Consider the following 20,495-nt stretch of genomic DNA (forward strand, 5'->3'; position numbering starts at 1 on the left):
GCTATCCTTTGGTGTGGCTTTAGACATTGTGTTATTTCATGACAGCTGTCATTTAGAACTGGATCTAGTTTCTTGGCATGTACTGATTGTTTCCATATGGGACATGCATACTCTGCAGTGGAATAACACAAGGCAATAGCAATGGTTTGTAATGTAGCTGGGTTTACTCTCCACTTTGAGGTGATCAACTTTCGAAGTACATTGTTGCAGGTGCTGACTTTCCCTTTTGTGTTCTCTATATCTGCTTTGAAGGTAAGAGTTTGGTCCAATGTAAGCCCCAAGTAAACGGGGTTTAGGTGATTAGTTAGTGGGATTCCATCCCAGATTGTTTAATTTCCACTTGGCTTCTATATGATGTAGGTGAAAAGCTGTGACCTGCCTCTTTGTTGGGTTGGCATGAAAATGGTTCTTATTGTAATCTAAGAGGTTGCTCAGTGTGCATGTCAGTCTTTTCTCAACAATGGCAAAAACCTTCTTTTTTTAATGTGATGCATGATCATCAACATATATGAAGCTCCTCGTATTACTGCTTATGGGTTGGTCGTTGGTATATATGTTTAAAAGGATTTTTATGTTGGGTGGTGTTTAGATTTTGGCTAGTGCAGGACTTGCCTGGTGTAAATCCAGTTTGTTCTGGTATTAGATGTTGTTTAATCTGAAAGGTGATTGAGAATAAGGCATTTGTAAAGCTTATAAATATGGCACAGAAGTGACACTGGCCTAAAGTTCTCTGGAACAAAGGCTTTAATAGAGCTATTACACAAGCTTTCCATCATAATTTAGGTATTCTAAGGGTTGATGAGCAATTGTTAAAAAGGCGGAGCACCTATAACTTGGTTGCAGAATCAAAGCGTTTGATCTGCTCCATGCATATGATGTCAAGTCCAGCTGCTCTGCCATTCTTCAAATAACTTACTCTGGCATCAAATTCATCCATTGTGTATAGTGTACTAAAATTATTTTCCTCCAGATTGGTTTGCCATCTAATCTGTATTTTAGGCTGTTTGTTCAAAGCTTTACCATTGAGCAGAAGTTGGTGAGCCACCTGGTTGGCTGTGATGTTGTGGTGTTGCTGTACCATCTTCAGGTTGTTACTCAGCTTGTGAATGGTTAACCATACTTTCCTGCTAGTGTGGATCATACCTATTCCTTCAATAAATCATTTCCATTTCTGTCACCTTTCTTCTTAGAGCTTGCTATTGCGGCAGGGACAGCCTTAACTAATGTCTCCTGAGAAAGGATCTCTTTGAAACATTTGCTTATATTTGTTGTATTTGGCAGCTAGGGTGGGAATAAGCCCTAGTATTATGTTCAGTTCTGCATTCTCAAGGTATATACCTCTTGGAAGTTTTACGCAGCGCATTCACAAAAAGATCAAAGTTATCTGACACTGGTTCCATGCATGTCATTTTTTTGTCAAGGTCTTCAGAGAAGTCTCTCCAGTCTGCTTTCTGAAAATTGAAGTATCTGCATATTGGCCTCTCATATATTTGAAGTTATGCTGAAGAGGCAGAAGGTAAGGGACCCAGCACCAAGCAGTTCAAGCCCAGGTGCAGGGACAGCATGCTAGGAGCCTCACATTTGGGGAAGAGGCATCTCGGCAGAGGGAAGCCCCAATAGGGTAAGGAAACAAGCAGGCAGTCTCCCTATTAGACCCTCCCAATCTGCTCTTTTCTCTCCGAAAGATGAGGGGACCAGGAAGGGAGCAGAAAAGAGAAGCAAAAAGAAAAAAGTCAGTAAGAATTTTTTTTTTTCTGTGCACTTGATGTTGTCTGAAACCCTTGAGGTCTGGATCAAGAAGGGCTCTTTCTGGAGATGGGAAGCCCAGAACCTTTACTCATTGTGACAGGTACACGATCTGGGCCGACCTAAACAGGGCCTGCACGCCTGTTCCTGGGGCAACCGCCTGCCTACTCGCCTGCCATGCCTTGTTATTAATTGATTAATTGGTGTTAATTAGCGGAGGCTGCCCTTGTACTGCCCCGCTGCCAGGGGGCGCTATCTGCGGCTCCGTTTCCTCCCCTACATTGCAGTCCACACCTCGCCGATGGAATGGATGTTATGTCTCAGTCTAACTATGCACAGGCCCCCTTTTGTTCTCTCTGGGCCACCCCCTCTCTGGGCTCCCCAATAATGCCTCCTCCTCTGGGGCTCCTCGGCAACTGCCCCCCCTCTCTGGGGCTTCTTGGCAACTGCCCCCCCTCTCTGGGGCTCCCCCAGTAGTGCTGCCCCCTTTCAGGGGCTCACCACACCCGCACTGGGGCTTCTCTGTAACTGCCCCCTTCTCTGGGCTTTCGCCTCCTCTCAGGGTGCTCTGCCCCTCTCTTGGGGCCTTCTCTGTCAAGCTGCGCTCTCGCTGGGGCTTCTGGGGCTTTAGCCCACTCTCAGGGTGCTCTGCCCTCTCTCGGGGCCTTCTCTGTCAAGCCACCCTCTCGCTGGGGCTTCTGGGGCTATTGCCCCCTCTCAGGGCGCTCTGCCCTCTCTTGGGGCCTTCTCTGTCACGCCGCCCTCTCTCTGGGGCTTTTGCCCCCTCTCGGGTGCTCCTCAATACTGCCGCCCTCTCTCTGGGGCCTTCTCTGTCACGTGGCCCCCTCGGGCTCACTATGCCCTCACTGGGGCTCCTCAGTAATGCCCCGTTCTCTGGGGCTTCTCAACTGCCCCCCCTCTCTGGGGCTGGGGTCTATGCACCGCAAATGCTGCGCCCTCACTGGTGCTGGGGTTCTCACATTCCACTGTGAGTCCCATATGAGGCCTCCTCCAACCCCTAATAGCCTCACCCAAACCACCGGATTAACAGACAGTAACATAAACACAAGCCCTCTGGCTATAACTTAAAATGGAAGCCGCTTGGCCATAAGAACATTTAAGCCTACCCGGGGATTACTTCATCCTTCAGCAGTGCCCAACGCTGCTCCTGCCGTCAGGCCTCCCCTCTCTTCCATGACAGAGCTCTTTCCTCTTGGGCTGCTGTTGGGGAACTGCCTCTGGCCCCAGCCTCTAGGGTTTATAAAGGGAGCCAGGCCCTGCCCCTAGTGGTCAGCTGACTGTCTCCAGTTGCCCTGGCAACCCACAGCTGGGCTCCTTATTCCCTGCTAGAGCTGCCTCCCTAGCAGTTTTCCCCTCTTTGGGAGCAGGGCACCTCAGTGGTCTGTGACACTCATGTACAAGGATGGGAAGCAGGCACTCGACAAAGATGCCAAACATACCCCATGTGGGAGCCCAACGGCAGAACACATGTCAGGGTTATGACAATTGAGAGTTGTAGCAGAGCCAGAGGGCCAGAGCCATGGATAAGCATCATAAAACATCATCATCCGTGTTGGCGAGTAGATGGGGTGTAGGGGAGGCAGAGTCCTGAGTCAGCCACAGCGGTACCCTGAGTAACCCCAGATGGGAGCTCACCACATATCACACTGAACCCCTCCTTTCACAGTACCATCAAGACATGGCAGGAAAGTTTGGAAAGGCCCTACCCAGAGTACTCACGTGGGTATTCCACAGCCAGCTGGCAGCATGACAGGATGTTATTGGGACGTTGTCCATGTCAATGGTCAAGATTTCAATGCCATTGTGTTCTGTCATCAGTGTTGTGTTGATGATGAGCTCTGGTTTTACAAAGATAGTGCTACCATATTTCTTGTGATGCCTTTCGATGGCTAATCTCATCCCAGGGATCAATGGCCTATTCCTGTTTGGCCCTCTGGATGTCTCCTGGAGACAGAGCACATGACCATTGTAGTTGGTGCAAATCCTTGAAAGAATGTCCTGTTTGGTTCCTGTGAGTCCCTCTGTGTTTACAGAGATAACTGTCAATGCCAGCCCTGAAAAAGGCCCATGGTTGTGACACAGCTGGTAAACCTGTTGCGAGTTAAGAGGTTTGCTTTATATACATTTTGAGATTGTTGATAACTTCTTCTGGGATGAAATAAACTAGTAACCAAGAATTTCAGCAATAAAAGCCTAGAGTTAAGACCTCTAAGTACATATTTAAATAACTTGACTTTCTGCTTTGGTGCTGAGCACCTTGAAAATCTTGGCTATTACCTTTTTTGCTTCTGCCTCCTTTGCAGTCCAGTACTATTTACCAGCATATATTTAGTACTTCATATATTTTTATCTACTGCATGATTTTGATGAGCCTTAATTGATATAGGCACCTGGCTTGAAGACTTAGATTCAGATAATACTCTATTAAGTGCACAAGTGGACTTAGGCACCATTGGCGGCACATAGGGCGTGCACGCAGGTGCATGTGCAGCCCGTGAGATCGGCTGTGCACCCCCTGGAAGTGCCAGCCACGAAAGCAGAAGTGCACTTCCAGTTTTGCCACTGGCTTGGTTATCAGCCGCTGGGGGACCCCCCCACCCAGTCAGCGATTGGCCACTGGGGGACACCCCCCTGCCAGCGATCTGGTGCCCCCCAGACTCAGGAAGCACAAGTCGCCCATGTTATGCACTGAAATACAATTCTATGCCACCCTGCTCAAAGCCCTGAAAAACAATGCAGAAGGTGAGTGGATGTTCGCCCTCTTTGCTTCCTTTTTGTAACTCTGTCTTAAAGACTAAATGGTGGATGTCACAAAAGTAGATGCATTCGTGGATTTTCAGGGAGGGATGTGAACAGGGTGGGGTAAAACTACATTTAGGAGCATAAGTCCACCTATGTGCCTAATAGGTGAAATGGAATTTGGTAAATAGATAAAATGGAGTCCAGTTTGAAATGTTTTAAAGAACTACTTATAGTATTCGTATGCCAAAGCAGAACATGGGAGAACTATGTTGTGCAGTATTATTAGCACAGACCTACTGTGCAGTATTATTAGCTTACTGTGCATTAGCATCACGTAAAAGGCTTTCACCAGTGCTACTGCCCTGTAACTCCGGTTACTGAACATTTATTTAGTAATTGATTATACAAGTACTAAATAAATATGTAGTAACTACTGCGCAGTAGCATCTCACGTAGACATGCCCTGTAAGTAGCAGCCCCAAATAAATTGTAAAATGTGTTGGCAGATTTTTTCTTCTGCGTTACAATATATAATGAGATAATAGCTGAGGAGCTAGAGGTTATGTCTCTGAGCATTGGCCCAGTAGCCTGGAACTTTAAATTAAGAGTTGTGCTCTGGCCTGAAGAACTGCTTCTCTCTAAGAAGGTACAAATGGACCTTGAAAGAAATTCAAGAAATGCACAGTGTATCACATGGGCCTTGTGAATGAGGGTATACATTAGTATTAAAGAAAGAAAATAGGGACTCTTGATGCATTTTCCCTGTTTCACCATTTAACTACCTTTGCAGATTTCATTTGTAAAATACTAAACTTTGAGTGGGAATCACACTGTTTTAAAACCCCACACAAATTATTGAAAACGGATTCTTTAGCATTTTGGGAACTCCACTGAAAGATATTAAAAGTTAGACTGATTGCTATTTCATATTGAACTGACATTTCTAAAATCCATCTCTATGTATTTTACCTTTCAAAATTCTATCATTTTTTTTCATTAGTGGAAGGAATTCGCACTCAGGTCAGATTTAAATGAATCATTCCCCCCCTGCAGAACTACATAATAATTCTGTTTAGATTTAGGAATCATAACTTGTTTTCTGTCTCCATACCTGATTTCATCACCTTGACAAAATACTGCCAAATCTCTGCAATATTGATACCATCATAGCAAACAATGTCAACCTAGAAAGGTCAAAAGGAAAGACATACCTCTCCCCTCTTTTCATATTTGTCTTACTGTATGCTTTGGCACAGTATTTATTTTAAACACTGGAAACCATAATTAATTAGAATCAACAACACACTAAAAACTGGGGTCACTGAGAAATGACTTCAAAAGCAAAATTTAAATTAGAAAACTAAAAACCATGAAGGAGTTCAACAAAAAAGAAAATAGCAGAGGTCATTCATGGAATGGTTAAATTTGTTCCCCACTTGTAAATTCAAGGCAAGTGGAATTTCACTGGTTATTTTTTTTTAAACAGCAGAATAAGATCATCATGCCACAGGCTGTCTTTTTAAGGCCTCCGTCTTCCAAGAAAGTCAGTGGGAGTTGAGGAAGCCTGGCAACTCTGCTTGAATTCCAGCAGAAAGTGTGGTGTGGGGGAACTTCTGTTTGTTTGTTTGTTTGTTTGTTTGTTTGTTGTCAGAGGTTTCCAGTGGGCAGTGTTTTGCCTTTCCAGAGTTTGAATCTGAAGCAGCATGATCCTTGATCATCACTTTTATGCCAGTGCTACCTGAACTTACTGTGTGTTACTCAGTCCCACTCTGAAACTTTTCATTCCTGTTCTTATTTTGATTTGGGATGGACAGTGATTTTGAAAAATGGGTGTTATTATAAAATTGCTATGCATTGCATGTGTTGTCATAAAGATTTTTGACATTCCCTACTAAACCACCTTAACTCTTCTTCCCCAGCAGTCTTTTTTTAAGGCTCAAAGATTAAAAAAACTTTGTTGGCTATCTAATGACTGCTTTCATACAGGAGTAACTTTATACATGCATGTACTCCAATCGAGTTCAGGGTGAATGCGCAAGTGAATGTGAGTGCTTGCAGTACTAAGACTGGGACTTTTAAAACGGAAATGTTAGGGTTTGTCAATGCAGTGCAACATAGAGATGGAAGCTCGGGACTGAGTCTGGCTGGCAGAAGCTGGGAGCTCTGAGGTGACACCACAGTCTGCCCTCAGCCCAACACATGAAGCTGCATTTGCAAGCTGTCGCGTGTGTCGATGAAATGGGGACCCTAAATTGAAGCAGTGGGTTTTTAAAAACACCATTTCAATTTAGAGCCGATTAAACCCCCATGTCATGCACACACCTGACTTACCTGCCTCTCTGGTTGCAGGGAGGGGAGGTCAAGCTGCCGGTGGGTGGAACAGTCCCTAGGCTGCAGGGGCGCGCTGGTGCTTCCTTCTGTGCCAGCAGTGCCCCCATCCAGGCAGCACCTGCCTGTAGGTACCTGGATCAGGTGGTCCCAGGGGGCACCGCAGCCATTAAGGGGAGCACAGGGCCCCCAACTTAGGCAGGCTCCAGTGGGGGAAAAAACAAAGGTCAGATTCACCGCTTCTCTTAGGCAGAGCCTGCCTTTCCGGGCTGCTGCCAGGCTGCCTGCAGGGCTTCCTGCCATGGCACAGAGCTGCACAGAGTCCCGTACTTTGCTCCATGACTGTAGGAGCAGCAAACTAAAACTCCTTGGAGGAGTTTTAGTTTGCTGCGCCCCAAGTAATTTAAGGTGCATTACACCACCAAATTTCCTACAGTGGCTGGAATTAACGTGCAATATGTTGCTGAGGTGTACAAGCACTGACACCATCAAAGCGGTGCAAAAGTATTTAGCCCACTTTAAACTGTCATGCACACACACCCCTTGTTTCATCTACACACAGCCACAACAGAGGCAGCTTTTGGTGGTAGAGCCCTTGAAGGGCCCTTGAAGGTAGAGCCCTTGAAGGTGAATAACAGTGATAAAAGTATGAAGGGAAATGCAAAATATCCTAGAGACGGAGAGCCATCATTCCCCAGCAAAAATAATTCTCCTCTCCATATTGCAAGCATTACAATAGAACATTATTTTTTCTCCTGAATAGAACACCATATTGTTCTGGGCTGATCTGAGTTTAGTGTTTTTCTGTCACATAAGAGGAGCACACAATCCACCTATTACAGTGAACTCCCCTAGCCATAACGATATTAGGTCATTTCAAAGCTATAAAGGTCAAAGTTTTTGGTTATCTATTGTACCTATGTAAGGTAATGGGTAATTCAAAGATTTTTTTTTTTTCTGTGGAGTTTAACATCCCCTTTTAATATGAACATATTCCTTCCCAGAGTATAACTCAGTAAAACTCTAATTCAATGGAACAGAACTAAATTACCGTATTTTTTTTTAATTAGTGTTTCCTTTCTTACTCTAGTTTTTTTCAGTTATGTCACAGTATTTAGTTGGAGTCCAACAGAACTTTAATAGATACAACCTCTACTTCTTTTTGATATCCAAGCTAATTTAAAATAGTGCACTCTTTTTAAAAAAAAAAAAAAAAGATGAATACTTTTATTTTATACACATTTTATTACAGAATTTTAGGTAGATAAATGCAATGAAGAAAGATGGTTATTCCCTGATGCAGTCTGCATTTTGTGTCTCAGTCAAGTGCCTTTCTAAAGCTGTTTTTCCCAGACTGTGTGTTTTGCATGGGTGGGACAGTGGGTTATTGTTAGCCTGTTAGACACAACTCAGTTTGAATACCCTTCAGTAGTTTGTGAGGCAAGTCAGCTCTATTTGCATTTGTTCCAGTCACAAAGGTTTATAGGTCAGCAAAAGCTGGCTGGAAAAATTCAACATGCCAATGCACTATTCTTCTATGGTTGTCAGGAATTTAAACGTGCTGGTTTTTATATTTCTTCTTGGTCATGAATATATGATAGCACAGTCTGAAGTCGCTTTGTTTCCTTGGAGCTTGGTACCAGCTGGGACTAAGATGGAGGACGTGACTTGATGCCAGCTTTTTTCCCCCCTCCTTCTTTTGCCCATGTTAATCAGCAGTGAATCGAATGTCAGTACATCTGGAGACAGTGAGAGGGCAGTGCTCACCAGTACAGCGTATTGCTGCTGCTACTTGTTTTTCAGAGACGAAGAAAAAAACCCCAGCTGAATAAAAGATGGCATATGTCCTTTCATAAAAAAATGCATTAGTTTAGTCCCCCTCCCCCTCCAAGTTTGTATTTAAATACATGCAGTTTACATCCCAAAGTGTTTTCTTTTCATCTGTATTCCAAAAGCTATGTTGATCTTTCTGCTTCTGAAATGACCAGACAAACGAGTATCAGATATATTTTAGTAATTATTATTTTAACGGTATTTTGTATTAATGTTCTCATAACAGGCATGTACCAGGAAGTCTAATGAAAACTATTTTAGGGTATGATCAATGGCCTTGTACTGAGAAAACTGCTCGTATGAGAAGATGTGTAATACATTTATGATAAAATAATGTGTCCTCAAAATGTAAGGTTTATTTTGGTTTCACTTTTCAAGTGCCAGATTTAAAGGATACTTGCTTTTCCACGGGAGCGATTAGTATTTTTGTATCATTATTATTTTGTCAAATCCACGTTTATTATCTTAAAATGTGATTCCTGAAGATCTGTGTTTTTTGTAATTAAAATGGTGTCTTTGAATACATTTTATAGGGCAGATCTCTCAAAGAGGCTGGCATCTGATATCTGGGTTAATTTACTGAATTCTCATTAGTTTGAATTTTAAATAAAACTCAGGTGGAGCTTATTGATTTCGGTTACAAACATTGTTTGTCTTATAGCTGTCTGGAGTTCTGAGATTGTTCTTACAGATGCATTAAAAAGGTGCCAGACCTGCTTTTAATGCTCTCATTTGAATGCAAACTGTTGACCCTCTTTCTGTGTCTGTCTGAAAGAGGCTTTCTGGAAAATATGGACTGTTTTGAGAGCGAAGCATCATAGACAAGGAAGGTTACATCTGTAAACTAGTGAGACTGTGGCTAAATCTCATATTGATGCCTCCATTTGAAACAGCCAGGGAGACCCGTTTACTTTTGAATGCATGAATCGCTGCCAAGTTGGCACTGTCTTTCATGTTTATAGATTTAAATTCAGCACATGGCTTTAACTCTTCAGCTGCACTAGCTGCAAACAATTACCCCAAATAAATGCTTAGGTATAATCAGTTCATTGTCTCAACCATACCATGATGCATGTGGCTATTTAGGAGTATGGTTGAAAATACCTGTTTAAAATGTTGTTTGATACAAATAATAAAGGTCTGTGTAAGACAGTCATATAAATATTAAACCTTATTGTGGAAAATCGTGTCAAAATCAAATGCTTTATATAAAAATCACATAACCCATTAGTATATGCTTGTGTGTAGATGGTTAAAAAGTGTCTCAGAAAAAAAAATGTAATAGCCATACCAAAAAAATCCACTCCTAATATTTTGTAATGTTTTTATGTACATCCTTTGTTAAACTACAACAAAAGAGACAACAGCAGCAAATAGTTTCCAAAACTTGTAAAAATGCAGTTCCCTCCTGAATTTCTAATTTTTCCCATATAAAAATATTTTCTGTTCCATCTTAATTGCAGTAATAAAGGGCTACTAGGGTGTTTTTGTTTGTTTTTTAGCTGGTTCCTCCTCTGTCTCCCATAGGAACTCATTTGTGGAAAGTAAGCATGACTTTAAGAATATTTTTAAATGTCAGACTTTGAACCCTGAAACAGTATGCACTGCTTTATGACTCCGATACTTAATAAAGACACTTTTAAACTTGAAGATAGGCATGCTCTGAACCCCAATGTCAACACTACCACTAAAAATTTAGTCCAGCTATGTAAGTGATTGCGATCCAGATTTTGACGCCTTCTGGGTTGTGTTGGCTGGATTTCATGAGTCCCAGCTAGCATGAAGGCTCAAATATGGGCAGACAGGCATGGAGGTTCTATTCTAAAATTTACAGCAGCAGATCTGTGTCCAAATCCAGAATTTTTTTTCTTATGTTTATTAAATACTGACACTTCATGAGAATCTCTGTTTTGACATTGTGATAGATGGATATTCTATTAGGCCTTTGCTTGCAGCTATACTAAAATCCCACTATAATTAGCCTTATTAGAACAGTGCTTCTTTTTGTTGCAACACTTAAAATGTTTTTTCTCTGCAAAAGAGAGTGCTTTGCATATACATAGTAAAATTGTCATTTCGTTCAGTACTTTTCATTTAGTGTTAGGTTTTAGATGCTTTATAAGTGCTGAGCTAGCTATTAAGTTTTCACTGTAATATAAATGTAGCCTGATAATTTCAAAAGTGCCTGCACAGCCTTATATTCTTTCTGTCATTTTAAATATTTTCATAATCATGGGTGCAATTCAGGGCACTGGAGGCTCCTTGTAACTAACTAGCTTTGGAAACAGCCTGAGATCAAAAAGAAATCCAGACTGTGAACCAAACAGTAGAAATAAACTTCTCTCTGCTCTTAGGTTAACTTTTTTTTTCTTTCATTTCTTACCATCTTTCATGCTTGGAGAAAAGCATTAATTGTCCGGGAAAGCATCTACATAAACATTATGTAAACTATTATAAATCATAGGGTTTTTTTCTCTCAAGTCCTGTTTGCTGTACAACTTATACTTTAAAATAGATTCCTTTGGCCATTCTTTTGCTCTTAAAACTAAGTACAACCCCCCCCCCCCACCCCCACACACACACACATAGCACATCATATTTGCTAAATTAATTACTTTGTAGCATTATTTTTTTTTTTAATAAAATTGAGACGTGTGTGTAAATTCCAGTGTCTCATTGTTTGTGGAATTTTGGCATTAGGCACATAGAATGAATATTTTCATACCATGTAATAGTTCACTCATTCTGAAAATAGTTGGGTTTTATTTGTTTGTGTTCACCATTTCCTGGATTGCATCTAAAAATACTTTGCTTTTAAAGAATCTGTCATTTGATTAAAGCATCTCACTTGGGATCCAGAGGTGTGAATTTTTTTGTCTTGCTCTGGATTGTCACTATTGGCCTCCCCCAGTTAATGCAGGTCAGTTAACATGGTCAAAGGCAGATAGATGTGATGCTGGCCAGATTACTACCTTGTGTGCCACTGGCTACCAAACTTAAATAAACTACCCAGACTCTGCCAGAACTTTAACTTTTTTTGACAGCAGAAGAACATCTGTCATGTTCAGTTAGACAGGTATGGTTAGTTATCAAACACCTAGATTGCTAATCTTGAAAACAAAATTGTAACCAGAGTTTGTATGGGTGCCTGACTTGCAGCTGGACCTGAAGGAATTTAGCATGTTCTTCAAAGATTACCACTAATGACAACTGATAGATTGTTGTTGTCATTTTGTTACTTTTTAATGGAGGTCACCCATAAGTGGAAGAAGAAAGGAACAAAAGCTGTCTAATGTACTTTTTGTGCTACAGGGAAGAAGCAAAAGCAAAACACACATTTTAATGTTTCATTGAAATGTGTACCTTTAAATAAAGTGTATGTGCTGTAGAAGCATTAATAGAAACGTCATAATTAAATCTGTGTGAAGTTTTTTCATTTTTCCAAAGAACAAAGATCTGCTGCTAACTTCAAACTTCAGATATATATGTTGTAATTGTTTCTCTCAGGTAGGCAACTTTTTAAATTGTTACAGTGAGAGCCAATATTTTCCCTCTTACTTACCATAACCTTTTCATGAACATCAGGGCCACGTTGGATGGGGCAATAGTCATCACATATGGGCTGGTACCATTACCCTTTACATCTACTGAGCTCCATACCTTAATTTAGAATAGACCCTGACACCAGGCCTAAGTGTCCTGGCTGCCCAGCTTTTCCATGGATCCGGGTCAGCCTTTCTTCCCTGTCTTTTTATTATAGATAGTTGAGTGAGCCACCCCAGTGCTTCTCTGTCCCCTTTAATTTCTAACCTCTCCCTGCTCAATATCCTACAGACAGTGCAGTTCATTTATGGGAGTCACAGTCTGAAAGCTTTTTCATGGGGATGATTCTGCTATTGTAAACCAAAGAGGAGTTCATGAGATGGAAAAATGTGCCTCACTTGTAGAGGTCTGAGTTCCGCTTGATTGAAAGTCTCATGCCTGCCTTGTTCCTCTGGCTACTGCTGGGCTACAGTAGAAAACCAGTAAATCTGGTTGACAAACCTAGTTTGGTTCTGAAATGAAGACACATTCTTCATCTGACAGGTCTGTGAATCATCAGAATGGGCCCATGCGCTAGTGAAATTTAGTAGATTGTAGTGTATCTTCTTTATTTCCTGCTAAATATATTGTGAAAGCAATCCACCTCAGTGGTCTGCTTAAGAAAATCCTTTAGAAGAGCACAGGTGCATGCCTGCAGTTGGTAAATGTAAGCATTTTAATAGCACCCACTCCAGAGAGATTTATGGTCCCATTTGTGTGTATGTGGGCCTTCAGCAGAAAACTGTGCTATGTAACTCTCTTATGTCCAAATGTTTTAACTCAATATTACAATATCCAACCATTAAATTAGGAAGTACACCTGAATGCTTTTTTTCATTGAATTCAGATGGTGTGTTGGCAATATTATACAGCCTTTTCCTTGTGTAATTTTACTGTATTAACTGACTTTTTAAATAGAGAACAGTGTCTCAATTCTTTAGAGGTCTAATCATGAATTTGTTGAGATTTTTTTCAAAGCATTTTTCTGTTTGATGCAGATATGTGCAATTCAGTGTATGGTCAAATGCAGCTATGATTAAATTAAGCATGTATTTCTAATATAAATACATTAATTTTACTATAAGCCTGTGTATATATTAATATTGACAGTAGCCATACCACTAGTCTATCATTCTCTTTCTTTCTTACTATGTACTGTATAAGTTAAGGATACTTTGTAATAGAACCAAGGCAAAAAAATAAATTAGCAGGCCTTTTTGTAGATATCGGTAGGGAGAACGGTTCTCCTCTTATTGTTTTGTGTATGAGACTGGATGGCCTACATTTGTGAATTTAATTCAAGGCAGTTAAAGGATGAAGCAGGTAGAATACTAATTAAATCTGAAAAACAACATCTTAGATTGTTGCATCTGTCTTGTGATAAAGAAAAGGCAGTCATAAGAAACACTGAATGTCTGGATTGGTGACACTGGACCTAAAGGAATTTGACACTTCCACTTAAGAAATTCCACCCTATCTGCCATTAGTTGGTACAGTTCCTTTACTATGCAGTATGTACTATCGCATTACCTTCTATGGTAACAAAATGTGTTGCGTAGTAAAGAAGCCTTTATCCAAAATAATGAACCTGAGATGTGAGGGTAGCCCTAGTGCCCTAACAGTATTATATACCATGTAATGCAGACATTCTCATTTGGATGGAAGGTATTAATGTGTGGAAGAACTTGTTTACTTAAGCTGAGTTGAATCCTACTTCTGTGATACCAGGTCTCTTTGCAGTGCATCCAGCACTCTTCAGTGAGGAGTGTAGAAGGACTTATAATATGCTCTTGTTAGAAATTACTTATTGGGCACGTCTACACATGCATTAATGCACTGTAATTACAGAGCATTAATTTTAGTAGATGTAATAACAGGTACAAATTTAATGCGCTGTAATTGGTGCTAATGTGGCCAGTTCTGTGGCCTCATTGTATAAATTTTTTGTCTGTGAAAAGGAAGACTCAGTGCTTGGTGAGGGCTGCTTCAACCAAATGTCGGAAGAACCCGTTTTTTTTTATTTCCTCTGGTGGGTTAGGATGCTATTGCTGGAGAAAAAGATTGCTATATCTATTACATGCTTGATTCTTATTGTTTGAAGGGAGTGGTAATTATTTCCTTAGCTTAACATTAATGAATAATATTGGGCTTACAGTTACCTTAACTACCAGAGGTCTAAATTCTCAGCTATTTCCTGCCTCTGTGTGTGTATGTACTGCTAATTACCTTTGTTACACAAGAGAAGTGAGGTGAATTGAGCTGCAAAAAGATCCATCACGAGGCTTCTCTTTTAATCACTTTTGGCCACTTGGTTTGAAAGCAAAATAATTTAATAAGCACTTTCCTGAAGAACATGAGTATTTGTATTTAAATTTAAATCTAATTCATGCATGCTTACAGATGTGCAGTTCTGTGCTATGGATATGTTATGAATTTATTCTACATATACTTTTTTTGATCTACCAGTACACACTGCCACACATTCCATAGAGATGCTCTGGGCGTGTCTACACATGCTCATGTAAGGTGCATTAGCCATTTTTAAGGCACATTAAGGGTATGGGTCTACATGTGTACGCCCTTAAAAATGGCAGTTTTAGACTATTTGCACCTAAATTTGATACCTGCAAAAGCACCTTAACACGCATGTAGATGTGGTTAGGTGCTTTAACAGGGTGTTATGTCGACTGACTTGGGACCAACTTTAGTCCCAAGTCAGACCACATGCTGCGTTAATGTGCCTTAGCACGTGCACATGTAGATGCACGCTGGAATCACCTTGATGTGTTTAGGTGCATGTAAAAGCATGTGTAGACATGTCCTCTTTTGATAAAATGATTATATCATACATCTCAGTCACCTAATCCATCTCCTCCAGGATTCTATCTTCAAACCTCTGATGGGCATGTACCATTTGTATCCAGGCTTGAAAGAGATATCAGGCCTTTTAAAACTATGGCATGTCAATACAAAGAAATGCATAAAGTAGTATTGGAAGGTTTTGAACTTTCTCCTGCTCTGATCCCTGCACAGTTGGATTGATGTTAACTAAGCCACTATATTTTACAAATACAGGGGCCAAAGAACCCAGTAAAGTTAGAAAAATAGTCTATGAATTTTTTGGAGCATATGCAGAATAGGTACTCATATGTTGGTGTTATCAATACTCATCCTAGGGTTGGCCTTCATAGCTCTTTTGTGAAGACATCCTAAACTAATGTAATTTAAAGCTTTTGTGGTGTACTATCACTATCTTGTACCTATAAATATTATTAAGGAGCCTTTATTCAGAGGTGCAACTTTCTTCTGAGAACTGGTGAAAATCTACCACTTATGCTTAGTGCTCTAGTTGAGCCCTTGAAACTCTACTGTTTTGGTGTGTACATGCATCATTATTTTTATTGATTAGCAGGAAAACTGTGTGGATTGTGTGATGTATGTTTCTGCAAAAAAGTTCTTTATCTGAGTTTACAGCATGCAGTATGGTCTTTACAGCATGCAGTATGGTCTGACACAGTTCCTGATTGCAGAGGAATACTGTGTAAATTGTACATCATCAACTGATGATAGATGCTATCACATTTCAGTGCGGTGTGTCAGATGTCCAAACATTTGCTTGAGTAATATTGTTGCAGAGTCTATTGTTATCTTAATTTATTCATTTCTCTAAAGGATTTTAAAATGGAAAAATGGATTCACTCCTGAACTGGTGTCATGTTCTCTAACACAAATGAATAACTGTTGGCTACTGCCTACATATGCTGTAATCACTGGAACTCAGGCAGAATCACCAAGGACTTGGCTGAGTATGTTTAAACTATAAGTTTTTATTAAAGAAATATATTTTTATTAAAGGAAACTGACAAAATGTATAGACTGGGGCTAAGATGGATCTTAATGCCGTCTTACTGTGCTCTCATCTTTAGAACACTCCAGAGGCAAGAAACACTACAATATCATTTTAGACACAGTAACAATGTGAAAGTCCAATTATTCAAGCCTCAAAATGTAATTGTGTCATAAATGTACTGAGACAATTCTCTGGTGGTCTTCTCAAAAAGAGAATGTACATATACTTAAAATCCATTTATCTTATTTCCACCTAGTACCAAGCAGGGAGACTAAAAGAATTACCCACACATCTATCTACAGGGAATGCCTCATAGTTACCTCACAGATGGACAGCTTGTTAATGGCTGCATACAAGATAGAAATGTAGGCTTTTGATTATTGATTTTGTCCAAGTTCTGTTGATCATAGGCCAGCTAGAGAGAGAGCTAAGGTGGCTGTAGGCCACCTTGAACAGTGGTTGTAGGCCTTTGAGCCCCAGAGCCCTCTGGGACCTGGTTCAGGACTGACTATAAATTATGTCTATATAGTAAACTTGCTGTGCTCAGGAGCCACCTGCTTACATGTGCCATGTCACTGCAGGAGCTTGTAAGCAGGCTTCTTATCCCACTGCCTTATGCAGGAGAGTTAGCTCCTTATTAGTTCCTCAGGTAGTTTTATTCTTCACAAAACAAGCTTCGTTCTTGAACAAAACACGTTTAGCAGAATGCCCTGCAGCTGAACATCTTTAACGGGACTGGCTCCCCCTTCTTAAGGGGATAGACCACACAGTTACAGAGCTGCTTCCTAAACCAGAAGAAGTGTAGTCATTTCTTCATGGTGCTGCAGTTGGGCTAATTAACACACAGGCACCCTGATTGGCACCGTCACTCAGCAGTTCCGACTAGCCTGCCCAAAGTGCCACTTGAATGCAGCTACACTGCTGCTGGTTTTGGAGGCAGACCATCATGAGCAGCCATTATGGAGATGCAACTCTTGCATATCAATATTTATTCTGTATATACCAAAAATATCCCTACTCCCAGTTGAAGTGGAGTCTAGAGGCTAACTGAGAATAAGCCCCTTGCAAAAATACACAGTTCCTGAAGAATTGTCAGTCTAAAAAGACAAAAGTTAGAAGAAAGAATATAATATGAGCAGAGTGAACAAAATGATGACTTGTAAATGTCATCTTAGCTCTATGATTTCTTTCTGGAGAGGAGATGTAACAGGAAAGGATTGGTGTGAACAGCTGGTCAGCTCAAGAAAGGAGATGGGCAGTGCAAATGCTGTTTGATTACATCATCAGGTTTGGGCAGTTTCTATTGATGCTGTGTTTCCCCTTGATCCTGCTTGCTGGAAATTTTCATTGCCCTTAGGACAAATTCCTCCCAGGAATTTATTTTTAACACAAGTCCATTTTTGGCATTAGGCATTGCCTCCTGAGTGACCCTGGTATATGAGGAAGAGGTAGAGAGAAATCTGATGAATAGTGCATTTGTAGATGTGAGGTGGATGCATTTTTTCCTACATAGATTCCACAGCATTATCTTTCTCTATAAAACTATAAGTCATCATGTACATCAGAGAGGTGCTTTTGATACATTGAGTTTGTCTTCAGAGTTCTGCTTTAACTTGGAAAGCATTACAATAGATTTCAGAGTGTGATTTGTTCATTATTTAAATGGTGACTATTTTGCAGTTCAGAGCCAGGCAGACTGGTATTTGAAGGAAATTTACTAAGTTGCATTTAGATTTTTACACATGCATAGATATACATAATTATACTCAAGGAAGGGCAGTAGATTGACTTTTGTTTCAAAGGTCTTTTATTTCTCAAGGTCACCCTAGACAAGCAAAGTTGTCGAAGTAGTGGTTGTTAAGGATCTAAACATTTACACAATTTGACCTCGCGCAGTTAGGAAAATAAAGGGATTAGCTGCCAGTTTATGCTCAAAGTACTGTGTCTCAGGCTTTCATGGTTAGCTTTGAGTTTTATTTATGAAAAAAAAATTATGGAAGTACTCCTGAGTCCAGCAATTAGCAAACCTATTTTCTTTATCTCAAATCACAAAAGAGATTTAAAGAGGGTGAAAATGCCATTTATATAGACTTCAAGAGTCCTGGGCTTATGTAAAAGGAAAACTTTAATTTACCTTCCTCTTTTAGTCTTTTATCTCTCATTGAAGCTGCAAAACCAAACAGCCCCCATTAATCCTTTCCCCTTATTCAGTGATTATGTCATCTCTATCTTGGCATGATCATCAATAATCAAATTGTGGTCTGCAATATTTTATGTTGGCGTTAAAGATGTGGCACTGCAAAACATCTGCAAGAATACTTTACCTGTAGGTAATTAAAATAAATTAAGGCTAGGTAGAAAGCTAGTACCAACTGTACTGGTATTACTGTCCATGCAAAGTCAGCAGGCTCTCTTGCCCTCAGCCACATGCATCCTGCTTTGCACAGGAGATGGTCAGAGAGGGTTGACGAGAAAAATTATAAAAACAACTCGCTAGGTTGAATTTATTGTTAATGAAAGATGCTAAATTGATGGCAGTGGATGACAGCCAAACTAACGATGCTGTTTATCCAGTGGAAGTAGTTATCACATGTGCAACTTAGAAACGGTAAACTTTCCCAGATTGCCATAATCTATTTTACTTGCATTCTGACCTAAGAACCAGTGCTTGGAGATAAAAGCACCATTCTCTCTTCCATTCTTACACAAGAGCACCTATTCCATCTTGGACTTTTTCAGTGAGAAGCCCACTCCTAAAATAAAAATCAAAGATGGGGTTTTTTTATGTATATAATGTGGCCAAGTTCTTGCTTAAGAATTACTGGAACTATAAAGTTCACGAACTGTAAAAAAGCAGTGTGTCTATGTTCTATTTCTGCACCTTGCTGACCTGTTGCATGACACTAAACAGTCTCTGTACCTCATCATGATTCTATGATGCCTACCATCCTTTCTCTATATTGTCTATTTAGTATTTGAGCTTTTAATAGCATCACAGTTATGTCCTCCATCAGCTAAAGCTTTAAAGTGTCGCTTAAATGCTAGCAGTGATTTTTATTACAGTACCAAACTGCAGGTAACAGCTAAATTTAATACCACCTGATCAGATGCATTTGATCAGGTGACATAAAGATAAAAACCCTACATAATATGATCCATTCTCTTCCCTATCAAGTGTCTCATAAGTAAACATTCATCTCCTTTTGGTGTTTTTTGTACGTGAGAGATAATTTGGAGTGGGCACATCTACATGTGCAAAAGCTGTGAGGTGGGTTTACTCTACAGTAAATTACTCTAGAGTAAACCCACCCTGGGCAGGCATCTACACATGCAGGGATTTGGGAGCAGATTTTCCGCTTATAACAGCAGTCTGCTCCCGTCCTCTCTGGCCCTGCACTAGTCCCAGCCACACCTGCCTGCAGCCCATGGCTATCTTGAAAAGCCAGCCCCACTCCTTGCTCCCTGGCCACCTGCCTTCCTGGCCCAGAGCAGGCTGCAGAGTGCAGTGGCAGCAAGCAGCAGCTTCGTCACCAGAGCTGACAATGCACTCCTGGATGCCACCATTATTGCCATCCACATGTTCCTGGGCTTCCAACCCTGCCGCCAGTTGGCCTGCCCAGCCAACTGGGACTGGAGGAGGCACAGAGGCCACTTGGATGATGAGCTCTGCACCCCAGCCCTACCACGTACCCCCAACATCCTGCTCACTGCAGACAGTTCTTAGGAAAGCACTTCATTCTTCTCTGCAAACACAACCCCCCACCCCTTCTCCCCTCCCTTCCTAATGACAGAACCCTTCTCCCCCCTCCCTCCCACACAACAGACCCTGCTCCTCCCCTCCCCAAAGAGCCCCTCTACCACCCATACCATCCACCACCAATAAAGCACCCTCTTCCCTATGCAGACTATTTACAGTGTGTGTCCTATCAGATTGGGGTAGTGGAGGGGGGGTACCTAGAGGACGGAGACCAAGGACAGGCACCCAGCATGCCTGAGGTTGACAGAGGCTGCTGGTCTGCCCGTGTGTCCATCTCCCCCTTCTGGAGCCAGCAGGACAGGTCAGCAGGGCCCATGCACAGTCCTGGCCCCGCTGCAGGTAGCTCCTGCTCTGGGTCCACATGGAGCTGGAGCAAGTAGCAGGGCTGGGCCCAGGTGGGGGGGGGACACGGATGGCAAGGGCCCTAGGGCACCTGGCCAGTGGAGGTGCCACTACACCTCAGCCCAGCCCTACAAGGGGCTTGTGGCTGGGCAGTGCTCACCTGCCAGGGGGCAGGCAGGGCTGCAGCTAGGGGCAGGGCAGCAGGCAGCATTAAAGCAAATGCCAGGGTCAAGATGGTGTCTAGCCCCCAGTGTTCCTTCTCTGTCGCCTCCGCTGAGCACCAGGGTAGCTTTC

This window comes from Alligator sinensis, unplaced genomic scaffold (genome assembly GCF_000455745.1).
Source record: "Alligator sinensis unplaced genomic scaffold, ASM45574v1 scaffold91_1, whole genome shotgun sequence".
In the NCBI taxonomy this organism is placed as follows: Eukaryota; Metazoa; Chordata; order Crocodylia; family Alligatoridae; genus Alligator; species Alligator sinensis.